This window comes from Mobula hypostoma, chromosome 20 (assembly GCF_963921235.1).
Source record: "Mobula hypostoma chromosome 20, sMobHyp1.1, whole genome shotgun sequence".
NCBI lineage: Eukaryota > Metazoa > Chordata > Chondrichthyes > Myliobatiformes > Myliobatidae > Mobula > Mobula hypostoma.
In genome coordinates, this window is record NC_086116.1 from 64,029,494 (window position 1) to 64,039,750 (window position 10,257).

The following is a 10,257-nucleotide window of genomic DNA, read 5'->3' on the forward strand; positions in this document are numbered from 1 at the left end:
TCTCATGCCCTGAATCTCATGCCCTGAAACTCCTGCCCTGAATCTCCTGCCCTGAATCTCATGCCCTGAATCTCATGCCCTGAATCTCCTGCCCTGAATCTCATGCCCTGAATCTCATGCCCTGAAACTCCTGCCCTGAATCTCATGCCCTGAAACTCATGCCCTGAATCTCATGCCCTGAAACTCATGCCCTGTATCTCAAGCCCTGAAACTACTGCCCTGAATCTCATGCCTTGAAACTCCTGCCCTGAATCTCATGCCCTGAATCTCATGCCCTGAAACTCATGCCCTGAATCTCATGCCCTGAAACTCCTGCCCTGAATCTCATGCCCTGAAACTCCTGCCCTGAAACTCATGCCCTGAATCTCATGCCCTGAATCTCCTGCCCTGAAACTCCTGCCCTGAATCTCCTGCCCTGAAACTCATGCCCTGAAACTCATGCCCTGAATCTCATGCCCTGAATCTCAAGCCCTGAAACTACTGCCCTGAATCTCATGCCTTGAAACTCCTGCCCTGAATCTCATGCCCTGAATCTCAAGCCCTGAAACTACTGCCCTGAATCTCATGCCTTAAAACTCCTGCTCTGAAACACCTGCCCTGAAACTCATGCCCTGAATGTCATGCCCTGAAACTTCTGCCCTGAATCTCATGCCCTGAATCTCATGCCCTGAAACTCCTGCCCTGAATCTCATCCCTGAAAGTCATGCCCTGAATCTCATGCCCTGAAACTCATGCCCTGTATCTCAAGCCCTGAAACTACTGCCCTGAATCTCATGCCTTGAAACTCCTGGTCTGAAACTCATGCCCTGAATCTTATGCCCTGAATCTCATGCCTTGAAACTCCTGGTCTGAAACTCATGCCCTGAATCCCATGCCTTGAAACTACTGCCCTGAATCTCATTCCCTGAAACTCATGCCCTGAAACTCATGCCCTGAAACTCCTGCCCTGAATCTCATGCCCTGAAACTCCTGCCCTGAATATCATGCCCTGAAACTCCTGCCCTGAATCTCATGCCCTGAAACTACTGCCCTGAATCTCCTGCCCTGAAACTCCTGCCCTGAAACTCATGCCCTGAATCTCATGCCCTGAATCTCCTGCCCTGAATCTCATGCCCTGAATCTCATGCCCTGAAACTCCTGCCCTGAATCTCATGCCCTGAAACTCATGCCCTGAATCTCATGCCCTGAAACTCATGCCCTGAATCTCAAGCCCTGAAACTACTGCCCTGAATCTCATGCCTTGAAACTCCTGCCCTGAATCTCATGCCCTGAATCTCAAGCCCTGAAAGTCATGCCCTGAATCTCATGCCCTGAAACTCATGCCCTGAATCTCAAGCCCTGAAACTACTGCCCTGAATCTCATGCCTTGAAACTCCTGCCCTGAAACTCATGCCCTGAATCTCATGCCCTGAAACTCCTGCCCTGAATCTCATGCCCTGAATCTCATGCCCTGAAACTCCTGCCCTGAATCTCATGCCCTGAAACTCCTGCCCTGAATCTCATGCCCTGAATCTCATGCCCTGAATCTCATGCCCTGAAACTCCTGCCCTGAATCTCATGCCCTGAAACTCATGCCCTGAATCTCATGCCCTGAAACTCATGCCCTGAATCTCATGCCCTGAAACTCCTGCCCTGAATCTCATGCCCTGAAACTCCTGCCCTGAAACTCATGCCCTGAATCTCATGCCCTGAAACTCCTGCCCTGAATCTCATGCCCTGAATCTCCTGCCCTGAATCTCCTGCCCTGAAACTCATGCCCTGAATCTCATGCCCTGAAACTCCTGCCCTGAATCTCCTGCCCTGAAACTCATGCCCTGAATCTCATGCCCTGAATCTCATGCCCTGAATCTCATGCCCTGAAACTCATGCCCTGAATCTCAAGCCCTGAAACTACTGCCCTGAATCTCATGCCCTGAAACTCCTGCCCTGAATCTCATGCCCTGAATCTCATGCCCTGAAAACATGCCCTGAAACTCATGCCCTGAAACTCATGCCCTGAATCTCATGCCCTGAATCTCCTGCCCTGAATCTCATGCCCTGAAACTCATGCCCTGAATCTCATGCCCTGAAACTCCTGCCCTGAAACTCCTGCCCTGAAACTCATGCCCTGAATCTCATGCCCTGAAACTACTGCCCTGAATCTCATGCCCTGAAACTCATGCCCTGAATCTCATGCCCTGAAACTCCTGCCCTGAATCTCATGCCCTGAAACTCATGCCCTGAATCTCATGCCCTGAAACTCCTGCCCTGAATCTCATGCCCTGAATCTCATGCCCTGAAACTCCTGCCCTGAAACTCATGCCCTGAATCTCATGCCCTGAAACTCCTGCCCTGAAACTCCTGCCCTGAATCTCATGCCCTGAAACTCCTGCCCTGAAACTCATGCCCTGAATCTCATGCCCTGAAACTCCTGCCCTGAAACTCATGCCCTGAATCTCATGCCCTGAAACTCCTGCCCTGAATCTCATGCCCTGAAACTCATGCCCTGAATCTCATGCCCTGAAACTCCTGCCCTGAATCTCATGCCCTGAAACTCATGCCCTGAATCTCATGCCCTGAAACTCATGCCCTGAATCTCATGCCCTGAAACTCATGCCCTGAATCTCATGCCCTGAAACTCCTGCCCTGAAACTCATGCCCTGAATCTCATGCCCTGAAACTCCTGCCCTGAATCTCATGCCCTGAAACTCATGCCCTGAATCTCATGCCCTGAAACTCATGCCCTGAATCTCATGCCCTGAAACTCCTGCCCTGAATCTCATGCCCTGAAACTCCTGCCCTGAAACTCATGCCCTGAATCTCATGCCCTGAAACTCATGCCCTGAATCTCATGCCCTGAAACTCCTGCCCTGAATCTCCTGCCCTGAAACTCATGCCCTGAATCTCATGCCCTGAATCTCATGCCCTGAATCTCCTGCCCTGAATCTCATGCCCTGAATCTCAAGCCCTGAAACTACTGCCCTGAATCTCATGCCCTGAAACTCCTGCCCTGAATCTCATGCCCTGAATCTCATGCCCTGAAACTACTGCCCTGAAACTCCTGCCCTGAAACTCATGCCCTGAATCTCATGCCCTGAATCTCCTGCCCTGAAACTCATGCCCTGAATCTCATGCCCTGAAACTACTGCCCTGAATCTCATGCCCTGAAACTCCTGCCCTGAATCTCATGCCCTGAATCTCATGCCCTGAATCTCATGCCCTGAATCTCATGCCCTGAAACTCCTGCCCTGAATCTCATGCCCTGAAACTCATGCCCTGAATCTCATGCCCTGAAACTCATGCCCTGAATCTCATGCCCTGAAACTCCTGCCCTGAATCTCATGCCCTGAAACTCATGCCCTGAATCTCATGCCCTGAAACTCATGCCCTGAATCTCATGCCCTGAAACTCATGCCCTGAATCTCATGCCCTGAAACTCCTGCCCTGAAACTCATGCCCTGAATCTCATGCCCTGAATCTCCTGCCCTGAAACTCCTGCCCTGAATCTCATGCCCTGAATCTCATGCCCTGAAACTCATGCCCTGAATCTCATGCCCTGAATCTCATGCCCTGAATCTCATGCCCTGAAACTACTGCCCTGAATCTCATGCCCTGAAACTCCTGCCCTGAATCTCATGCCCTGAATCTCAAGCCCTGAAACTACTGCCCTGAATCTCATGCCTTAAAACTCCTGCTCTGAAACACCTGCCCTGAAACTCATGCCCTGAATCTCATGCCCTGAATCTCATGCCCTGAAACTACTGCCCTGAATCTCCTGCCCTGAAACTCCTGCCCTGAATCTCATGCCCTGAATCTCATGCCCTGAAACTTCTGCCCTGAATCTCATGCCCTGAATCTCATGCCCTGAAACTCCTGCCCTGAATCTCAAGCCCTGAAAGTCATGCCCTGAATCTCATGCCCTGAAACTCATGCCCTGTATCTCAAGCCCTGAAACTACTGCCCTGAATCTCATGCCTTGAAACTCCTGGTCTGAAACTCATGCCCTGAATCTCATGCCCTGAATCTCATGCCTTGAAACTCCTGGTCTGAAACTCATGCCCTGAATCTCATGCCCTGAAACTACTGCCCTGAATCTCATTCCCTGAAACTCATGCCCTGAAACTCATGCCCTGAATCTCCTGCCCTGAATCTCATGCCCTGAATCTCATGCCCTGAAACTCCTGCCCTGAATATCATGCCCTGAAACTCCTGTCCTGAATCTCATGCCCTGAAACTACTGCCCTGAATCTCCTGCCCTGAAACTCCTGCCCTGAAGCTCATGCCCTGAATCTCATGCCCTGAAACTCCTGCCCTGAATCTCCTGCCCTGAAAGTCATGCCCTGAATCTCATGCCCTGAATCTCCTGCCCTGAATCTCATGCCCTGAATCTCATGCCCTGAAACTACTGCCCTGAATCTCATGCCCTGAAACTCATGCCCTGAATCTCATGCCCTGAAACTCATGCCCTGAATCTCAAGCCCTGAAACTACTGCCCTGAATCTCATGCCTTGAAACTCCTGCCCTGAATCTCATGCCCTGAATCTCATGCCCTGAAACTCATGCCCTGAATCTCATGCCCTGAAACTCCTGCCCTGAATCTCATGCCCTGAAACTCATGCCCTGAAACTCATGCCCTGAATCTCATGCCCTGAATCTCATGCCCTGAAACTCCTGCCCTGAATCTCATGCCCTGAAACTCCTGCCCTGAAACTCATGCCCTGAATCTCATGCCCTGAATCTCATGCCCTGAATCTCAAGCCCTGAAACTACTGCCCTGAATCTCATGCCTTGAAACTCCTGCCCTGAATCTCATGCCCTGAATCTCAAGCCCTGAAACTACTGCCCTGAATCTCATGCCTTAAAACTCCTGCTCTGAAACACCTGCCCTGAAACTCATGCCCTGAATGTCATGCCCTGAAACTTCTGCCCTGAATCTCATGCCCTGAATCTCATGCCCTGAAACTCCTGCCCTGAATCTCATCCCTGAAAGTCATGCCCTGAATCTCATGCCCTGAAACTCATGCCCTGTATCTCAAGCCCTGAAACTACTGCCCTGAATCTCATGCCTTGAAACTCCTGGTCTGAAACTCATGCCCTGAATCTCATGCCCTGAATCTCATGCCTTGAAACTCCTGGTCTGAAACTCATGCCCTGAATCCCATGCCCTGAAACTACTGCCCTGAATCTCATTCCCTGAAACTCATGCCCTGAATCTCATGCCCTGAATCTCATGCCCTGAAACTCATGCCCTGAATCTCCTGCCCTGAATCTCATGCCCTGAATCTCATGCCCTGAAACTCCTGCCCTGAATCTCATGCCCTGAAACTCCTGCCCTGAATCTCATGCCCTGAAACTCATGCCCTGAATCTCATGCCCTGAAACTCATGCCCTGAATCTCATGCCCTGAAACTCCTGCCCTGAAACTCATGCCCTGAATCTCATGCCCTGAAACTCCTGCCCTGAATCTCATGCCCTGAAACTCATGCCCTGAATCTCATGCCCTGAAACTCATGCCCTGAATCTCATGCCCTGAAACTCCTGCCCTGAATCTCATGCCCTGAAACTCCTGCCCTGAAACTCATGCCCTGAATCTCATGCCCTGAAACTCCTGCCCTGAATCTCATGCCCTGAATCTCCTGCCCTGAATCTCCTGCCCTGAAACTCATGCCCTGAATCTCATGCCCTGAATCTCATGCCCTGAATCTCCTGCCCTGAATCTCATGCCCTGAATCTCAAGCCCTGAAACTACTGCCCTGAATCTCATGCCTTGAAACTCCTGCCCTGAATCTCATGCCCTGAATCTCATGCCCTGAAACTACTGCCCTGAAACTCATGCCCTGAAACTCATGCCCTGAATCTCATGCCCTGAATCTCCTGCCCTGAAACTCATGCCCTGAATCTCATGCCCTGAAACTCCTGCCCTGAATCTCATGCCCTGAAACTCCTGCCCTGAATCTCATGCCCTGAATCTCCTGCCCTGAATCTCATGCCCTGAATCTCATGCCCTGAAACTCCTGCCCTGAATCTCCTGCCCTGAAACTCATGCCCTGAATCTCATGCCCTGAAACTCATGCCCTGAATCTCATGCCCTGAAACTCCTGCCCTGAATCTCATGCCCTGAAACTCCTGCCCTGAATCTCATGCCCTGAAACTCATGCCCTGAATCTCATGCCCTGAAACTCCTGCCCTGAATCTCATGCCCTGAAACTCCTGCCCTGAAACTCATGCCCTGAATCTCATGCCCTGAATCTCCTGCCCTGAAACTCCTGCCCTGAATCTCATGCCCTGAATCTCATGCCCTGAAACTCATGCCCTGAATCTCATGCCCTGAATCTCATGCCCTGAATCTCATGCCCTGAAACTACTGCCCTGAATCTCATGCCTTGAAACTCCTGCCCTGAATCTCATGCCCTGAATCTCAAGCCCTGAATCTACTGTCCTGAATCTCATGCCTTAAAACTCCTGCTCTGAAACACCTGCGCTGAAACTCATGCCCTGAATCTCATGCCCTGAATCTCATGCCCTGAAACTACTGCCCTGAATCTCCTGCCCTGAAACTCCTGCCCTGAATCTCATGCCCTGAATCTCATGCCCTGAAACTTCTGCCCTGAATCTCATGCCCTGAATCTCATGCCCTGAAACTCCTGCCCTGAATCTCATGCCCTGAAAGTCATGCCCTGAATCTCATGCCCTGAAACTCATACCCTGAATCTCAAGCCCTGAAACTACTGCCCTGAATCTCATGCCTTGAAACTCCTGTTCTGAAACTCATGCCCTGAATCTCATGCCCTGAATCTCATGCCTTGAAACTCCTGGTCTGAAACTCATGCCCTGAATTCCATGCCCTGAAACTACTGCCCTGAATCTCATTCCCTGAAACTCATGCCCTGAAACTCATGCCCTGAAACTCCTGCCCTGAATCTCATGCCCTGAATCTCATGCCCTGAAACTCCTGCCCTGAATCTCATGCCCTGAAACTCCTGCCCTGAATCTCATGCCCTGAAACTCCTGCCCTGAATCTCATGCCCTGAATCTCATGCCCTGAAACTCCTGCCCTGAATCTCCTGCCCTGAAACTCATGCCCTGAATCTCATGCCCTGAATCTCCTGCCCTGAATCTCATGCCCTGAATCTCATGCCCTGAAACTCCTGCCCTGAATCTCATGCCCTGAAACTCATGCCCTGAATCTCATGCCCTGAAACTCATGCCCTGAATCTCAAGCCCTGAAACTACTGCCCTGAATCTCATGCCTTGAAACTCCTGCCCTGAATCTCATGCCCTGAATCTCATGCCCTGAAACTCATGCCCTGAATCTCATGCCATGAAACTACTGCCCTGAATCTCATGCCCTGAAACTCCTGCCCTGAAACTCATGCCCTGAATCTCATGCCCTGAATCTCATGCCCTGAAACTCCTGCCCTGAATCTCCTGCCCTGAAACTCCTGCCCTGAAACTCATGCCCTGAATCTCATGCCCTGAATCTCATGCCCTGAATCTCAAGCCCTGAAACTACTGCCCTGAATCTCATGCCTTGAAACTCCTGCCCTGAATCTCATGCCCTGAATCTCAAGCCCTGAAACTACTGCCCTGAATCTCATGCCTTAAAACTCCTGCTCTGAAACACCTGCCCTGAAACTCATGCCCTGAATGTCATGCCCTGAAACTTCTGCCCTGAATCTCATGCCCTGAATCTCATGCCCTGAAACTCCTGCCCTGAATCTCATCCCTGAAAGTCATGCCCTGAATCTCATGCCCTGAAACTCATGCCCTGTATCTCAAGCCCTGAAACTACTGCCCTGAATCTCATGCCTTGAAACTCCTGGTCTGAAACTCATGCCCTGAATCTTATGCCCTGAATCTCATGCCTTGAAACTCCTGGTCTGAAACTCATGCCCTGAATCCCATGCCCTGAAACTACTGCCCTGAATCTCATTCCCTGAAACTCATGCCCTGAAACTCATGCCCTGAATCTCCTGCCCTGAATCTCATGCCCTGAATCTCATGCCCTGAAACTCCTGCCCTGAATATCATGCCCTGAAACTCCTGTCCTGAATCTCATGCCCTGAAACTACTGCCCTGAATCTCCTGCCCTGAAACTCCTGCCCTGAAGCTCATGCCCTGAATCTCATGCCCTGAAACTCCTGCCCTGAATCTCCTGCCCTGAAAGTCATGCCCTGAATCTCATGCCCTGAATCTCATGCCCTGAATCTCCTGCCCTGAATCTCATGCCCTGAATCTCATGCCCTGAAACTCCTGCCCTGAATCTCATGCCCTGAAACTCATGCCCTGAATCTCATGCCCTGAAACTCATGCCCTGAATCTCAAGCCCTGAAACTACTGCCCTGAATCTCATGCCCTGAAACTCCTGCCCTGAATCTCATGCCCTGAATCTCAAGCCCTGAAAGTCATGCCCTGAATCTCATGCCCTGAAACTCATGCCCTGAATCTCAAGCCCTGAAACTACTGCCCTGAATCTCATGCCTTGAAACTCCTGCCCTGAAACTCATGCCCTGAAACTCATGCCCTGAATCTCCTGCCCTGAATCTCATGCCCTGAATCTCATGCCCTGAATCTCATGCCCTGAAACTCATGCCCTGAATCTCATGCCCTGAATCTCATGCCCTGAATCTCATGCCCTGAAACTCCTGCCCTGAATCTCATGCCCTGAAACTCCTGCCCTGAATCTCATGCCCTGAAACTCATGCCCTGAATCTCATGCCCTGAAACTCCTGCCCTGAATCTCCTGCCCTGAAAGTCATGCCCTGAATCTCATGCCCTGAATCTCATGCCCTGAATCTCCTGCCCTGAATCTCATGCCCTGAATCTCATGCCCTGAAACTCCTGCCCTGAATCTCATGCCCTGAAACTCATGCCCTGAATCTCATGCCCTGAAACTCATGCCCTGAATCTCAAGCCCTGAAACTACTGCCCTGAATCTCATGCCCTGAAACTCCTGCCCTGAATCTCATGCCCTGAATCTCAAGCCCTGAAACTCATGCCCTGAATCTCATGCCCTGAAACTCATGCCCTGAATCTCAAGCCCTGAAACTACTGCCCTGAATCTCATGCCTTGAAACTCCTGCCCTGAAACTCATGCCCTGAAACTCATGCCCTGAATCTCCTGCCCTGAATCTCATGCCCTGAATCTCATGCCCTGAATCTCATGCCCTGAAACTACTGCCCTGAATCTCATGCCCTGAAACTCCTGCCCTGAATCTCATGCCCTGAATCTCATGCCCTGAATCTCCTGCCCTGAATCTCATGCCCTGAATCTCAAGCCCTGAAACTACTGCCCTGAATCTCATGCCCTGAAACTCCTGCCCTGAATCTCATGCCCTGAATCTCATGCCCTGAAACTCCTGCCCTGAATCTCATGCCCTGAAAGTCATGCCCTGAATCTCATGCCCTGAAACTCATGCCCTGAATCTCAAGCCCTGAAACTACTGCCCTGAATCTCATGCCTTGAAACTCCTGGTCTGAAACTCATGCCCTGAATCTTATGCCCTGAATCTCATGCCTTGAAACTCCTGGTCTGAAACTCATGCCCTGAATCTCATGCCCTGAAACTACTGCCCTGAATCTCATGCCCTGAAACTCATGCCCTGAAACTCATGCCCTGAATCTCCTGCCCTGAATCTCATGCCCTGAATCTCATGCCCTGAAACTCCTGCCCTGAATCTCATGCCCTGAAACTCCTGCCCTGAATCTCATGCCCTGAAACTACTGCCCTGAATCTCCTGCCCTGAAACTCCTGCCCTGAAGCTCATGCCCTGAATCTCATGCCCTGAAACTCCTGCCCTGAATCTCCTGCCCTGAAAGTCATGCCCTGAATCTCATGCCCTGAATCTCATGCCCTGAATCTCCTGCCCTGAATCTCATGCCCTGAATCTCAAGCCCTGAAACTACTGCCCTGAATCTCATGCCTTGAAACTCCTGCTCTGAAACTCCTGCCCTGAAACTCATGCCCTGAATCTCATGCCCTGAAACTCCTGCCCTGAATCTCATGCCCTGAATCTCATGCCCTGAAACTCCTGCCCTGAATCTCATGCCCTGAAACTCCTGCCCTGAATCTCATGCCCTGAAACTACTGCCCTGAATCTCATGCCTTGAAACTCCTGCTCTGAAACTCATGCCCTGAATCTCCTGCCCTGAATCTCATGCCCTGAATCTCATGCCCTGAAACTCCTGCCCTGAATCTCATGCCCTGAAACTCCTGCCCTGAATCTCATGCCCTGAAACTCATGCCCTGAATCTCATGCCCTGAAACTCCTGCCCTGA